This window comes from Pantherophis guttatus, chromosome 7 (assembly GCF_059756535.1).
Source record: "Pantherophis guttatus breed Tessera chromosome 7, ASM5975653v1, whole genome shotgun sequence".
NCBI classification, from domain to species: domain Eukaryota; kingdom Metazoa; phylum Chordata; class Lepidosauria; order Squamata; family Colubridae; genus Pantherophis; species Pantherophis guttatus.
In genome coordinates, this window is record NC_142069.1 from 79,925,640 (window position 1) to 79,942,857 (window position 17,218).

At 42.3% G+C, this 17,218-nt stretch overlaps 1 protein-coding gene across 9 annotated transcripts in view; it reads left to right on the top strand.

Annotated features, from left to right (window-relative positions):
• Positions 1-5,192: 5,192 nt before the first annotated feature.
• The window catches only part of PRR5 (proline rich 5), a 100,416-nt gene continuing 88,390 nt past the window's right edge, over positions 5,193-17,218 (top strand). For 2 of the 9 annotated variants that reach the window (XM_087874286.1, XM_087874290.1), the window contains exon 1: positions 5,193-5,737. The gene's annotated coding sequence lies outside the window, so the exon portion shown is untranslated. Of the gene's footprint in view, positions 5,738-5,828; positions 6,013-17,218 lie in introns of those variants that run through there. The other 7 variants (XM_087874284.1, XM_087874295.1, XM_087874287.1 and 4 more) reach the window with 6 other exon arrangements.

Here is a 17,218-nt window from a genome sequence, read left to right on the forward strand (position 1 = left end):
CACAAACACATTAGATGTGAGCATGCGCGCGCAAAGTGCACGATCATCAAACCAGTTGTTAAACCAGCAGCATTCCACCACTGGTTGTAATGTTGAATGGTCACTAAATGAACTGTTGTAAGTCGAGGACACCTGTATATGTTTTACTGAATGCCAGAATGGAAGTATTTAAAACACTTGATTCTCCCTCATTCAAATGTCGGCTGCTGGTGTTTTATTTCCACACAGCAGAATCAATCTATCATTTCTTTCTTTTGGTTTAACAGCCCTCCTGTTTTCCTTTCTGTGGTTGAGGCCGAATAAAGGTGGATTGTTAATCTCACAGGCATTCCTGCTCTGGAAAATGCAATTCCCTACCTATCTTCCACAATACAAGTTTAAAACATGGTTCTGACACCTATGCTTTGCAAACTTTTGAAGAAGTCTTTTTTTTTTTTTTTTTGGTTTGTAACGTTTTTGTTTTATGATGTACTGACTGCTCCGCCTTTCTTTACTCCTTTTCTTCTTTGAATTTGGCACGAAATGATACCAGACAAATGTGTAAATACATGATTCCTCTGTGATGAAAAAAAGTAACATTTCTTAAGTGTTAAGTGATATTTAAAAATTCTAACCAAGAAAAATCAGAAAATAAACATGGATTACCAGATCACATGTGCTTTTTGTTCTTGTCGTTATTTCGCTTGCTCCATTCTTGCTTACAGCTAGTAAATTTAAACATTGCTGAATGGATATAGGTTGACATTCAAAAAGTTTGAACCATTCCAAAGGTGCTTTATCAGGAGGCAACTGAAGTTTCTTGTTTTTTTCTTTCGAAGACGTTTCGTTTCTCGTGCAAGAAGCTTCTTCAGCTCTTCTGACCGGATGGTGGGGAATGGAAGGATTTATATTCGTTGCAGACAGTTGGTAATCCGCATCCTTTTATAAATCCTTCGATTCTTCTTCAGCCTCCTCCCTGTCCGACTCGAGCGCCGGCTGCACAGGCTGCTGGCGCGACCCCACACCAGCCTCTTCATCGTCGGGATCAGCAACAATCCGCGTAGGCCGCTGGTGGGCCCCAACAGGCGTCTCTGTTGACTTTGCTTATCAGAAGGCTGCAAAAGATGATCATAAGACCCAGGAACACAACTGTCATAAATATGAGTCAGTTGCCAAGTGTCTGAATTTTGATCACATGACCATGGGGACCATGCAATGGTCATACGTGAGAAAAATGGTCATAAGTCACAGTGCTGCTGTAACTTTGGTCACTGAACGAACAGTTGTAGTCGAGGACTACCTGTACTTTTATATAAATGAGTCCCATATTTCATTTTATTTATCCATACAAAATTTACGTCTACATGCAACTGCTCATCAGTAGCAATGTAATCAGATTTTCAATCCCCTGAATAAATGGGGCCATGCATTTATCTTTCCAATGTTGAAATATCAGTCTTTCAGCTGTAATGTGGGCGCGGAGAATCCATTTATGTTGTCGAGTCATCAAGTTCCATGTACTAGGTATCTAATTCAAGAGAATATTATCTTCTGAAATTTTTAACTTTTGTTGCCGTCACATTGATACAGTCCACTGCTTTCTACCAAAACAAACTTAGCATAGTACATTGTAAAAACATGTTTTAAGAAAATATTGCCTCTTACTTCTGCAATAAAATGCTGTCTTAGACAATATGTTTTTACACATATTTATTTTATTTATTTATTTATTTAGTCGAGTACATATTAGGTAATATATATAAGTATAATACCTATATTGACAACAAATACCTTTAAAAATTAATTGTAGTTTTTTTCGAATAGAACAGAACAGAACAGAATTCTTTATTGACCAACTGTGATTGGACACACAAGGAATTTGTCTTTGGTGCATATGCTCTCAGTGTACATAAAGAAAAAAATAAAATATATTAATCAAGAATCATAAGATACAACACTTAGTGATAGTCTTTGGATACTAATAAGCAATCAAATCATACTAGGAAATAATAAAACAATATAAATTGTAAAGATACAAGCAACATGGTTATAGCCATAAGTGGGAAGAGATAGGTACTAGGAAGGATGAGAATAATAATAGTAATACAGTCTTAGTAAATTATTTGACAGTGTTGAGGGAATTAGTTGTTAAGCAGAGTGATGGCATTCAGGAAAAAACTGTCCTTGTATTTAGTTGTTCTGGTGTGCAGTGCCTTGTAACGTCATTTTGAGGGTAGGAGTTGAAACAATTTATGTCCAGGATGCGAGGGGTCTGTAAATATTTTCACGCCCTCTTTTTGACTCGTGCAGTATACAGGTCCTCAATGGAAGGCAGGTTGGTAGCCATTGTTTTTTCTGCAGTTCTAATTATCCGTTGAAGTCTGTGTTGTTCCAGTATTTCGGGTATTTCAAAAGCTGAAAATGTTGTTGCTCCAAACAATGCCATTTACAGATGTTGTAGCTGTAAATATTGCCTTTGAGTTACATCTGATAGATATTTGTCTCTTGGCACGGCACATCTTAAAAAGCTAGGTACATTTTTCTTTCTAATCTAAGGTGATATCAAAAAGGGTTTAATCTATTTGTCTCTTGCTTTTAAATGTTAATAGCTACTTCAGAACAGGTGAGCCAATTATTGCAGAAGAAAAGCATCTGTCTATTTATTTTGATTTATGGAAATGAGAGCTCCGCATGTTGAAAGGGAGTTGTACTCAGTGGAAATAAGGTACATTAGAAATTGGGTCCCCCCCGCAAAAAAAACCCCTAGGATGAAGAACACATGGCTAATTTGAATGCAAAAGCGAGTGGCTCCAACGAGAGAGGAAGTTCAGGTGGTTTGTCCATGTAGGAAGAATAAAAGAAGCTCAAACTGCAACATAAAGATATGGAGGAAGAGGAAATGGGCTGAGAGGAAGTGGGGGGGGAAAGGAGAAAGAATGTGGCTGGAAATAGTTAGAGAGCCTCAAAGAGAAAAAAAGAGACTTTTTTTTTAAAAAAAAAGTAGAAACATGAAAAGGCCGTGCCCGAAGCAGGGTAGTGGATGAATGGGAGGAAGCAGGGAAGATTTGTAAACATATACAACATCATGTATATGTTGGGGGGGGGGGGGTAAGTGAGATGTAGTTTCCTTCCCACTTTTCTTCTTCTAATTTCTTTTGCTCACAATCTCTTGCTGTTTTGTCTATGCTTTGCACAACATACCCCAAAAGGAAAAAGCATGAAACTTCTGTTGAGAATAGGTAGCTAGCCACTCGCAGAGGCAAATATAGATAGATAGATAGATAGATAGATAGATAGATAGATAGATAGATAGAGAGGGAGGGAGGGAGAGAGAGAGAGAGAGAGAGAGAGAGAGAGAGAGAGAGAGAGAGAGAGAGAGAGAATGGTATGATTCTTTAATAAATATCAGTATATATAGCCTTTTGTTTTATGTTTCAACTCCTACCCTCAAAATGACGCTATAGAGCACTGCACACCACTGCACACAACTAGACACAAGAACAGTTTTTTCCCGAACACCATCACTCTGCTAAACAAATAATTCCCTCAACACTGTCAAACTATTCACTAAGTCTGTATTACTATTAATCTTCTCATCGTTCCTATCACCCATCTCCTCCCACTTATGACCACATGACTGTAACCTTGTTGCTGGTATCCTTAAGATTTATATTGACTGTTTCCTAATATGATTCGATTGTTTATTTGTACCCTATGACTATCATTAAGTGTTGTACCTTATGATTCTTGACGAATGTATCTTTTCTTTTATGTACGCTGAGAGCGTATGCACTGAAGACAAATTCCTTGTGTGTCCAATCACACTTGGCCAATAAAGAATTCTGTTCTGTTCTGTTCTGTTCCGTTCCGTTCCGTTCTGTTCTATTCTGACTGCTTTTGTGATTTTTCTTCCTCATTTGCCTTTTTATACTCGGCACAATCCTGTACTGGTTTTATTCCTCACCACAGGGAAATTTTGCCCTTCTCAAATCTCATGTTAGAAGTAGACCTTCATATATTCCTACCATTTTAATATGCCTGCAAACATACTTTTTTTCTTTCTGTCCTGTAACTACAGTCCTCTGCCAGCTCTACAGTAGTGTCATAAAGCATCCTGAAAACAGATCACTATTTTGGGATGGGAGGGAAAGAGAAAGGTGCCCCCTAGATGTTGCTGAATTAACAAGCCCAATGTCCCTTCCTACTGGACAGGTCAGAACCAGAAATCTGCAACCAAGGCGATCACAATTTGGTGGTCACCCTTCCAAGCCCTAACCAGATCCAACCCTGCTTATCTTTTTGAGGTTAGCCAAGGTTATGCTAAAAGACAATATAAATCAGGAAAGAGCCAAACAGGTGAGAAATGCAATTTTTACAAGGTAAAAATGGATCTTGACAGCCTTGAACACTGGGCCCTATCTAACAAAACGAAATTCAACAGAGAGAAAAGTAAAGTTTTACACTTAGGCAACAAAAACCAAAAGTACATGTACAGATTAGGTGAAACCTAGCTTAATATCATTAACTGGGATTTTGGAGTCCTACTGGACAATCAATTAAATATAGCTAGTTCTCGACTTACAACAGTTCGCTTAGGGACCATTCAAAGTTACAAAGGCACTGAAAAAAGTAACTTATGACAATTTTTCACAATTATGACCATTGCAGAATTGCAGCATTGCCCTGCTTACAGAAACTGCCTCTCTGGTTAACCCTTATTACATTGTAACAGCTAAGGCGAAGCGCCCATCCATGTGAGTAATGTTGAGTTGGCCACGCCCACACGGTCATATGACCAGCAAGCCACACCTACCCAGCTGGTCATTAGGGCAGAGAACCGGTTGTCAAATTATTTGAATCCCACCACTGGGCCAGGGTCTCCTGCTTGAACAGGGGGTTGGACTAGATGACCTCCATGGTCCCTTCCAACTCTGTAATTTTGTCTGCAGCAAAAGCCCCATTTTTGCAACCAAAAGCCAACCAGCACTTTTTTCAAAGTCTTAACAAATCAACTCTCCGGGGCTCGCAAAGCACGGCCAGAGTTGCAGGAAACCCCCCAACCCACCCATTCTCTTCTCCGGTCAGCCTCTCAGGCCGGGCGAGGCGAGAGACAAACACCCCCGGCCCCTCCCTCGGCCGGCTTTCTTGCACCTGCTCCGTCGTAGAGCGAGGAGTGGCGGAAATCGCCGAGGCCCGCTTGGTGACCTTGAGGGAGCCCGAAGCGGGGTCCGCGCGCGCTAACGGGAGGAGGCGACTGGCGGCGTTCCCCGCCCGCCTCCTCCGGACCGGCACATCTCGGCCGGCAGGAAGGAAGGAAGGAAGAAAGAAGAGAGCGCTGCCCCGCCGCCCTTTGGCGCTCCGCCCTCGGGCAAAGCACCCCCGCGGCCGGAGGGAGGGAGGGAGTGAGGGAGGGGTGCAAAATGGCAGCGGAAGATAGCAGGGGGGCCAACGGCGGAGTCCGCTTGCGCAGCGCCTGAGTCCCGTTTCCATCTCCATCTCTCCCGCTGCGGCTGCCGTCGCCTCGCCGAGGGATTCTCCCCCCCGCCGGGCTGCAAATGCGGCTGCTCGCCTCAGCGCCCGCCGGATTTCCCACGGGCCCCCGGCCGGGAAAGGAGTCTGGGGGTGCCTCGCTTCCCGCGGCGAGGCCGGCCGGTGAGGAGGAGAGCGGCGAGAGAAGGAGCCCCGAGGGTCGCCCGCGCAGTCGCTGCTGCCGCGCGAGGGAACCCGGGGGGGTGGTCGCGGCCGCCCGTCGCCCAAGGTGAGCGGGAGGAGGCTGGAGGTGGGGTGGGGGGGACGGAGGAGCGGAGAGCCGGGTTTCGGGGAGGGGGCGGGTCTCGGCTTCCTTCGGCTGCTTTCTCTGCGGATCTAAGCCGGCCAGTTCCAGCGGTTGCCGGCGATGGAGCGGCGCCGGTTCTCCCCCTCTTCTCCTTCCCGGAGGGCTGCAGTCCGGCTTTAGCTCAACGCGCGGGAGGGGAGGGGAGGGGATGTGCTGGGCTGACTGGGATTTGGAGGGGAGACCCCGAGGAAATCCAGGTACGGAACGCGCGAGTGTCAGAACAGACAGAAGGTCCGGACAAATTCTCTCCACACACACACACACACACACACACACACACACACACACACACACACACACACACACACGGCAAACCCCACCCCCGCCTCCTTGGGGGGGGGGATCCCGCAGAGGGGAGGGTGTGGGGGGGGAGAGGAAGGTATGAGGGGAGCTTTGGCACCAAGCTCTGGCTGCCTTTCCAGAAAGAGCTTGCCTTGGAACAGCTGGCCTTCAGAAGTAACAGTAACAGAGTTGGAAGGGACTTGAGAGGTCATCTAGTCCAACCCCCTGCTCACAAGCGGGGCAGCTGTACTAGGGATTCGAACCACCGGAACAGTAGGTGGTAGGTGCTCCATCCCTGAAGATTTGAAAGAAGAGACTGGATTTATACCATTTGTCTGAAATGGTATAGAACCAGGGTGGATAAAAATCAATGATTTTTTTAAAAAAAATCAAAAAAATCTGATTTTTTGATTTAAATTGGATTTTTTTTATTTAAATCGGATTTTTTTTAATTTAAATCGGATTTTTTTGATTTTTATTGAATTTATTTTAATAAAAAACTTTTGGGATAAAAAGCTATCGTAAGATAGTTTTCTATTTAAGATACATAAATAATTTAATTTATTCAGCATGAAATGGAGCTTAGTTATGTAGCATGAGGCTGTATATTCTGCAACACTGGGACTATCGGTGAGTCAACAGTGGGTCAAAGGAGTAGCAGAGATGACAGCTGCTCTTTAAAAATTATGATTTAAATCGAGTTGATTTAAATCCAGGCTTTTTACTAGTGATTTAAATCATGATTTAAACTGTGATTTAAATCAATTCGATTTAAATCAAATCCACCCTGTATTACAGCAATCACCATTTGGTGGTCCGTGAGAAAATTTTGGTGGTCCGCAGAAAAATGATTTGCATTGTTTATATTGCGCTAAATCAGGGGTCCTCAAATTACGGCCCCTGGGATGGATATGTGCAATGAACATTTGTGTTGTTGCATAGTCTCCCCCTTTGGGGTCTTTTTGTGTGGGTTGGAGGGGGGCAGAAATTCCAACTTTGGGGCAGGGCTTTGGGCAAAGGCTGAGCCTCCAGACGCCGGTACCTGGCCTTGCTCTCCCGCAGGTCTTCCCTCTGCTTGGAAAGCCTATGCTTGTAGTCCTCAGTGAGGTGCTTCTGATGAACCTTCTTCTCAGTCAGATCCAATTTGAACTGAGCCAGCTGTTTTGCTAACTCTTTTTCGTAGTGCCTGCCTAGCTCCAACAACTGCTTCCTGCTGGGGCCCTAAGGAGCCCAGTGGGCAGGCAAGGAGTGGCTGGGAGGGGTGGAGCGAGTAGAGGCCGGCGAGGCGCCTCTCAATGTAAGTGACATCGAGTTGACCACGCCCACCCAGTCACATGACCGCCTAGCCACGCCCACCCACCCAGTCATTAGGCAGATCATATTAGTGGTCTGCGGGATTTCAAATTTTGAATTTAGTGGTCCTTGAGGTCTGAAAGGTTGGTGACCCCTGGTATAGAAAGATAGTCTCCTGCCTGAGCAGGGGGTTGGACTAGGAGACCTCCAAAGGTCCCTTCCAGCTCTATTCCAGGTGCAGAAGTAGGCGACTGATGTGTCTGCAACAGGGCAATCCTAAGGAAAGGATGCGGTTGCTTTGTAAAGTCTGGGTGAAGCCTGGTTGGAGTCTTGGCTGCTTGGAGGCTCCTTTAAGAATTGGAACTAGGGCCCCACAGGGCCAGATTGCTTAGGATTTGGATGGGTTTTGGAGTGGATAAACCTCCTGGAATGAAGCACGTCCAGTTGGGAAGATTATACAGGCCCATTGAGCTGGATGGTAGAGAAGACTTTCTGAACTGACCACTTTCTCTGGTTTACGTTCTACACTGAATCCTGAATTAATGAGCGAAATACAGTGGTATGGAGGGGAAGAATTACTAAACCTGGGTTCAAAGTCTATTGTCAGATCCGTAAATTAGCTGGACGATTTGCAACCAGTTGCAAATCTCTTTCAGCCCAGCCTATCTTACAGAGTTGTTGAGTTGATGACCGAAAGGGAAATCCTCATCTAAGCTTCTTCTTCTTCTGGAGAAAAGAAGTGCCATATAAATTTAATGGACATATTAAATGGATAACCCAGTGCACCGGGTTTGTAGAATATGGTTAGACATAGAAGTTCATGCAGGCAGCTTTCAAGCAGGATATGGAGCCTTCCTTCAGTTGTGTCTCTCCCTGGATCAGGTTGCCAACCAGGGTGGACTTGATTTAAATCGAGTTGATTTAAATCACAATTTAAATCATGATTTAAATCACTAGTGAAAAGGCTTGATTTAAATCAACTCGATTTAAATCATAATTTTTAAAGAGCAACTGTCATCTCTGCTACTCCTTTGACCCATTGTTGACTCACCGATAGTCCCAGTGTTGCAGAATATACAGCCTCATGCTACATAACTAAGCTCCATTTCATGCTGAGTAAACTAAATTATTTATGTATCTTAAATAGAAAACTATATTACGATAGATTTTTACCCCAAAAGTTTTTTTATTAAAATAAATTCGATAAAAATCAAAAAAATCCGATTTAAATCAAAAAAATCCGATTTAAATAAAAAAAATCTGATTTATTTTTATTTTTTTTAAAAAATCATTGATTTTTATCCACCCTGTTGCCAACTCCTGAGCATACTCTCCTACAAGGTATAACAGATGGGGCTAGCTGGGCAACCCAAAGGTGCTTTTTCAAGAGGCAACTGGACTTTCTGGGTTTTTGTTTTTGTTTTTTCAAGAAGTTTCCCTTCTCATCCAAGAAGCTTCTTCAGCTTTGATTCTTTCACTGAGAAGTTGGAGCTGTGCTTTCTCCAGGATGTTTTTTGCTCTGTGTCCCTTCACTGTTGAGCAAAGGCACAGGCTGTTGGGGATGAGCCTGACTTGTCTGCATCTCAAACCGAAGCATAAATGGTTCCTGTGGTCTGCAATTTTTCTGGAAATCCGTTTTCTTTTTTTTTTAAATTTGATTTATATGCCGCCCTTCTCCGGAGACTCAGGGCGGCTTACAGTGCGTTAAGCAATAGCCTTCATACTTTTGTATATTTTATACAAAGTCAGCTTATTGCCCCCACAAACTGGGTCCTCAATTTACCTACCTTAGAAAGGATAGAAGGCTGAGTCAACCGTGAGCCTGGCAAGATTCAAACTTACTAATTGCAGGCAGCTGGAGTTAAATTATAATGCATTAGTCTGCTGAGCTATCCAGGCTCAGTTCATATTCCCTCACCCATTCGAAGGTGTATTGCTAAATGTCTATGGAGATTCTCTGCCATCCAGGTCATGGTTGTCCCAAAGGTGCGATTTTTCAATGCGATTCACTTCTCATCCAAGAAGCTTAGACATCTAGCTGGAAAAGAAACATTTTCATTGTTTCTTGCAGGCAAAGGTAAAAAAGATGAGCCTCAAATGGGTCTCTAGAGTTAGGGATGATCTTTTAGAGGAAACTTTGATTGTCATTGTTTCTGTACATACAGAACTTTTGCAGATCAGGGTGTCTGTTGGCTGATCAAAGAAGTGGCCACAATTGTGGAAGTCCCACCTTCAGCCACACAGTCACACCATCCTGACACCCCACTTGTTTGCTTGACCCTTTCGCTCCCCGCTAATTAAATTGACCTTGATTGGCAACCGCCATATCTGATTAAAAGCCATAATATTTCTTGAGCATGGAATGTATTCTTACTTGCTTAAGGAGCCAGTGATAAGACCTCTAATGAAAACTCTCAGAAGTTCTTTGCAATTCTAGGTCAAGAAAATTCTATTTTGGGGTTGGGGTAATTGAGCAAATGCTGGCCTTGCAGTTCTAGAAGCTGATTATCTGAGTTCGTTCTAATCAGGGTTTCTTCTGGGATATGGTAATTGGGTGACTTGGATGGATGATCTGTGTTAAAACTGGGTGAGGGAAGCGAAGCCCTACAATTTTCTCCAGGATGTCTCATCAGCTTTTGATACCATCAAATATGGTGTATTTCTGTGAAGACACTGAACAGAATAACAGAGATGGAAGGAACCTTGGAGGTCTTCTAGTCCAACTCCCTGCTTGAAAAATTGATAAGATGCCACCAATGACAGAGGAATGTGTGTGTGTGAGTGAGAAGGAGAGGGGGAGGGAGAGAGAGAGAGAGAGAGTGTGTGTCCAGGATAAATAACAAAACAAGAGAGTTGGAAGGGACCTTGGAAGTTTTCTAGTCCGATCCCCTGCTCAGATAGGAAACCCTATACCATTTCAGAAAGATAATGTTGTCTAATCTTTTCTTTAAAATTTCCAGTGTTGGAGCATTCACAACTTCTGCTGGCAAGTTGTTCCACTGATTAATTGTTCTAACTATCAGGAAATTTCTTCTTAGTTCTAAGTTGCTTCTCTCCTTGAATAATTTCCATCCATTGCTTCTTGCCCTGCCTTCAGGTGTTTTGGAGAATAGCTTGATTTCCTCTTCTTTGTGGCAACCCCTGAGATATTGGAACACTGATATCATGTGACTCCTAGTGTTTTTTTTCCATTAAACTGGACAAATGGGCTATAAACATGCATGGGGATGTGATGGGAAATAGGAAAAGGGGAATGACTGCTTGACAAGGAGCAGGGAAGCACAGAACCAGTTTGTGTCCGTACTCAAGGCCACGCACCCTGAGAACGGAATGTGGATTGCCCCATACATCTCAGTGATTCTCAAAACACCTATGCGGCTCTTCATTGGCTGAAGATGAACTGGTCATAGGGAGAGGGCTGGGATGAGGAGAAAAATTTGTAAACTTTCGTGTGGGAAACTTAGTTCTAGCCTGACTTTACTGCAACCAATAACCTTTAGTAAAATAACCTATCATTTCAGTCAAATGAAGTCGATGGTCTTTCTTTCGTAAGGGATCTGACTGAGGCAGGTCTGACAAGGGGTACATTTCCCCTTTCCCTGTTTAGAAAAATGGCAAAAATACATCTACCAATGTTTTAACTGTTCATTGATTTCATGAAATTGATTTTAATCTTCTTTTTAATTTATCTTGATTGATTAACTTTACTGGTAGATTTGAAGCAGAAGGGTAGGGCATATACTCCAATATAAAATAAATAATAAAATAAAAATGAAATCAGATGTCTTCTGAGATGCTCTTTTCTTGTCCCAAATTTGCTTTTGGCCTCCGGATTTCACAATGTCTCTAATCCAACTCTTATTCAGGGTCTACTCTGCTTGATTCTTTTCAAGATCTATAAACATCAACCAGGAAGTCAAGGACTTTAATCAAATTCATGTGCTGTGTACTTTCTCTCACTCTTTGACTTAAGATAAAAAAATTTAATATGCCTTACATTTCTGAATTGCTAGAATGAATATAGGAGAGTGGCACCCCTTGTAACATGGAATTAAGTGCCCCTTGTGCATGGAATCACATAGCATGATTCGAAAGGAGCACGGCTCAGGAGGAACCTGGGCTTTGACATCTGCTCAGAAAGCCCCAGATGTCAAGGACGCCGCTAGCTCCTGAATTTCCGACTAGTGTTCGCATCACGCAGCATTGATTTGCAGTCAACAAGGATCTATGATTAAGCCTTGTGTGGCCTCCTGAGGCTACTTTGTTCCAGTATTTTAGGAAAATACAAAGACCTGAAAAAGTGTTTACTAGAAACATGAGTACACAAAGAGAGAGAGAAAAAAGCAGTCACCCATCGCGGTCTTTTATTATTTGCAAGGCATGAATGGTTCCAAAGAAATTGCAATTCTGTAAGCTACCTGGCTCAGTGGCTTGGGGAAACAGTTTATTTGCCACAGATGGATGAGCAGCAATTCATTTTCAGTGTGCAACTGAAACTACACAGCATTGGCAAATCATGGCTGTGAAGAGAGACTGACCCTTTTGGGTGTTTCCGTGCTCCAGAGAAGCAAAGTAGTCTTTCTTGAGTCAAAATGGACTCCTTGTGTTGGTGTTCATGCAGTGTTCTTAGCAGAATATGGAATAACAGAGTAGGAAGGGACCTTGGAGGTCTTCTAGTCCAACCCCCTGCCTAGGCAGGAAACCCTACACCACTGCAGACAAATGGTTATCCAATATCTTCTTAAAAACTTCCAGTGTTGGAGGATTCACAACTTCTGGAGGCAAGTTATTCCACTGATTAATTGTTCTGTCAGGAAATTTCTCTTTAGTTCTAGGTTGCTTTTCTCCTTGATTAGTTTCCACCCATTGCTTCTTGTCCTGCCCTCAGGTGCTTTGGAGAATAGCTTGACTCCCTCTTCTTCGTGGCAGCCCCTGAGATATTGGAAGACTGCTATCATGTCTCCCCTAGTCCTTCTTTTCATTAAACTAGACATACCCAGTCCCTGCAACCGTTCTTCATATGTTTTAGCCTCCAGTCCCCTAATCATCTTTGTTGCTCTTCTCTGCACTCTTTCTAGAGTCTCCACATCTTTTTTTACATTGTGGTGGCCAAAACTGGATGCAGCATTTCAAGTGTGGCCTTACCAAGGCATTATAAATTAGTATTAACACCTGACGTGATCTTGATTCTAGCCCTCTTATTTATGCAGCCTAGTTAAGGCAGTTCCTCCCTAGCAATTCTCAAAATATATCTTTAATGATGTAAGTACCGGTAATCTGCTTTACTTTGGCAAGATTTCTATCTATAGGTGGGAAACTGTAAAGGAAATTGTTGAAGTAAGCCAGTGTGACTTACTTGGTTGTTGGGGCCTGACATCAACCTATGTGCAAAGCCTTTACAGACCAAATCACTCATCTCTAAAGATGTAGTTGGTACTACCACACTGTGGCTGGTGTTGTATGCCATGTGAACTACAGCTAATCCAAATCCTTCTTACCTTTATGGTAGTAAACAAGCCCTAATGGTAGAGGAACCTGCAAACCAGGATATAATGAAAGATCCTTGGGGGCATGCAAATCAGCTGAGGTTTTGTTTTTATTTGAGACCTGTCTCAATCAGACAGATTGTCCAACTGGCCTTTCCAGATGTTCATTTTGACTTTTCAGCCTACCACCCAACTTCCCATTTAAGTACTGCCTTGTTCAGATGTTTGGTATTAGCCAAGAGTTTGCTTCCTGCTGAGAAGCAGGACTCTAGAGCAAGTGGAATGGATAAAAGTAGCTTTTGGAGAAAAGCTTTGATTCCTTGGCATCTTTTTAACTGCTTGTTTGCTTGTTTTAGCCAGACATTGAAATGCCATGATTATAGCATCCTCCCAGAGGAAGGTAGGACTGGGATGGTCAGGTGGATAGTGGAGAGCAAGGGGGTAGACCTTGCAGAAGAACCCCAGGCGTTCTTCAGCTGCCACTTGACCAGCCACCTTCCTTGATCTTCTATTGGGCCCTCAAGGCCTGAGAAGAGCTGGGGCCAAGCCTTGTGGAGGAAAGAGCCTTGGTAGTATAGTGGTCTAAAGCACCCTGTTATTAAGACCAGCTGCCTGCAATTACTGCAGGTTCGAATCTCGCCAGGCTCAAGGTTGACTCAGCCTTCCATCCTTTCTAAGGTAGGTAAATTGAGGACCCAGTTGTGGGGGCAATAAGCTGACTTTGTATAAATATACAAAAGGATGAAGGCTATTGCTTAGCGCATTGTACTTAGTGCATTACTTGCTTGCTTCTCTTGAGTGGGGGGGAGGCAGGGGTGGGTTGCTGGGGGTTCGCAGGGGTTCGGAAGAACCTCTAGCTAAGATTCTGTGCAGTTTGGAGAACTGGCCCCACCCACCCCACCCCTCCCACTCCTGGCTGGCACCACATGCTTCCAGATGCTGAGGAAGGACAATTTATATATTTTGTCCCTGTGGTGAAATTCAATTTTTTTTACTACCGGTTCTGTGGGCGTGGCTTGGTGGGCATGGTGTGGCTTGGTGGGCGTGGTGTGGCTTGGTGGGCGTGGCAGGGGAAGGATACTGCAAAATCCCCAATCCCTCCCCACTCCTGGGGGAAGGATATTGCAAAATTTCCATTCCCACCCCACTGTGGGGCCAGCCAGAGGTGTCATTTGCAGGTTCTCTGAACTACTCAAAATTTCCGCTACCGGTTCTCCAGAATCTGTCAGAACCTGCTGGATTTCACCCCTGTTTTGTCCCTGCTGCCCTATAGTGGCTAACAAATTACTAGACTTAGATTTATACTCACTCTCTAGGGAGACTGGTTCCTGACTGAGGTAGTGATGAAGCTGGCTACCATCCAGAGTCTGATGTTGCAAGAGGTTTGTAAAAGGCTTCAGTCTTGGGGTTGCAGTTGCCATCTTGATTTGGTTTTATTCCTTCTCCGTCTTTTTAGCTCCCACTCCAGCCTGTTGTCAGCCCCCTTGGAAGTTACCAGGTTAAAGTCTTTCTTTTAAAACCAGTGTCTTCCAACCTCAGCAACTTTGAAGATGGTGGACTTCAAGTCCCAGAATTTCTCAACCTACTTTAAGAAAATAATGGCTTCCAAATAATAAGGCATGAAAAAAGAATAGCATTAAGAAGAGATGGGAAAGTTTAGCACAGGAACCAGGAGAGGTCCTCAGCAAAAACAGACTGTTGGGGTGCTGATATCCAATGCAAAATCAACGAGGAAAGGGTGAAGTTTCTGTTGTGTGGTTACCATCTTGACCTTTTTCCCCCCAAGTTTTTTATTTTATTTTACATATACATATCAATGCATGAACAGTGTGGTGTCATACATTCTAATAAAAATAAAACTAGTATAATTATCATAGTTATTACATTCAACCAACTTATATGTTTCTAATAATAATACACATTTATATTAAGTTATAGTCTATTGTTATTTAATTATTCCATGTTTTAATATATTGCTCTAATGCCAGTCACCATATTATTTGATCATACATAATAATACCACCATTCATTTTCTAAGCTTCCCTCTTGTTATTGCTTTTATTTTATTATGTAAAAAAGCATACACTAATATTCCCCCTTTCTCTTATTTCTATCTCTATTCTGACTTTTAATCATGTCACCCTTTTATTAAAATATGTTTTCTATCCAACATTTCTCTCCCACTTTGGTGCTTTAAATACTGTTCATTTTTAACTTACCTCCCATATTTCACTCTTTGCATCTATTTGTATTAAGATACAATCATTCATTATTTCATTATTCGAGGTTTCAATACACAATTCTAATACCAATCACAATATTATTTACATATACAAAACTAATCTAATATTCTTACAGTCCGATCAAATCTATATAATTCTGATAGTAATACACATGTTTATATTAAAGTATGTTCTTTCATTATTTAATTGCTCAATATTTCAATGTATTATTCCAATGCCAATAACAATATTATTAAAACGTACTTATTTACACCATCATTCAATCTCTGGTTTTCCCATTTTATTATTACTCTTATTCTATTATATAAAGTTATGTATATACAAATGTTTCCCCTTCTCTTATTTCTACCTAGCTTCTAATCATGCCACCATTCTTTAAAAAAGGGAAAGAAAGAGAGAAAGGAAAGCAAATCAAAACAACAACAAAAAAAGAAACCCTTTCCTTTCTATCCATCATCTCTTGCCCGCTTCAGTACTTTAGTTGCTATGCTTTTTTTGACCTGCCTCCCATATTCTCTCTTGGATCTTTATCTCCGTCTAACATCTACTTCTTGACTATTCAATCTAAGTTTTTTAATGTGCAGGCCTGCAGGTACCCTTGTGTGTCAAATGTATTTGGGGTGATTGGGTGATTGAGGCAGAGATTTCTTTTAAGTTTTGCAGATGTTCAGTGGGTGTTTGTGTTAGAAATTGTTTTGGTTCCATTTGAGTCATTGTGTATGTGAAAAATCGTGTGTCATCCAGACTGGAAACGGACACCCACATACTTAAAATGAACACTCTATTTTACTTATCTTGTATATTCAAGCAGAAGTAATTTGGAGACCTTTGTTTCCTGTTTTAATTTGTCAAAAGTGTGTGGTTTGAGGGGGAGGGGGTTTAATTTATCAAATATGATTGTCTGTGAAAGAAATATGAACGGTGCCCCCTAACTGCTAAGTTAATAAAAAGAATTATTTACTCAGTTCTACAAGACTCGAGCTACAATGCAATTGAAGTCAAGTTGTGTATGCTATTGGGAAATCAAATACACAGAAAAGTCTGATTGGCTGGAAAATTTCAGATTGTTCTATAAATTACATCGGTGACCTTCAGAAGTTAATTCTGTCCAGCTGAATAATTTTACTTTTATAAAACATGCACTCTTGTATAAATGCAGTCCATTTCCATTGTTCCCTCTGGGTTGGTTAAGAATGAAGCAATTGTATTCTGCAGGATCATAAACTCTGATCACAACTGCGGAAAACTGCCCATTCTACTTTTCGCTTCGCAAGATTCGATTGGACAGAAAAGCTAGAAATAAAACCTCCCCTTTTGGAAGCTGAATCTGGCTCCTAGTCTTATAATTTTGTGGCAGTGCTATATGAACATACGTCCTTAAACCTGTAGTAGAAATGCACCGAAATAGAACAGTCTGAGCTTTGTGCATTTTCAGACATCTCATTAACTGATATTAGATTGCACTGCATTGTAAACTCTGTTGTGATCTTGATAAGCAATCTAAAAATTAAATACATTGTAGTACCGTCATTCAAGGGATGCGGTGGCTCAGTTGCTAATATGCTGAGCTTGTCGATCGAAAGGTTGGCAGTTCAGTTTGAATCCCTAGTGCCGCGTAACGAGGTGAGCTCCCGTTACTTGTCCCAGCTTCTGCCAACCTAGCAGTTCAAAAGCACGTAAAAAATGCAAGTAGGAAAATAGGGACCACCTTTGGTGGGAAGGTAACAGCGTTCCGTGCGCCTTTGGTGTTTAGTCATGCCGGTCACATGACCACGCAGACGTCTTCGGACAGTGCTGGCTTTTCGGCTTTGAAACGGAGATGAGCACCGCCCCCTAGAGTCAGGAACGACTAGCACAAATGTGCGAGGGGAACCTTTACCGTCGTTCAAATCAACAGTTTAGTGGAAACCTCTACCACGGGCTCCCGGGTTGGTTCAAACTAGTCAAGATAGAACTGCATCCATGTAATAAAAGCTTTAGCCTTGGATCACATGGTCAAATAAGACTTTTTGACTCTTCCTTGCAAATTCCCCTCTGATTCCACCACATATAAAGGAAAATTTAAGCCTAAACTGTATATAATAGCTTTCTAGTGAGAG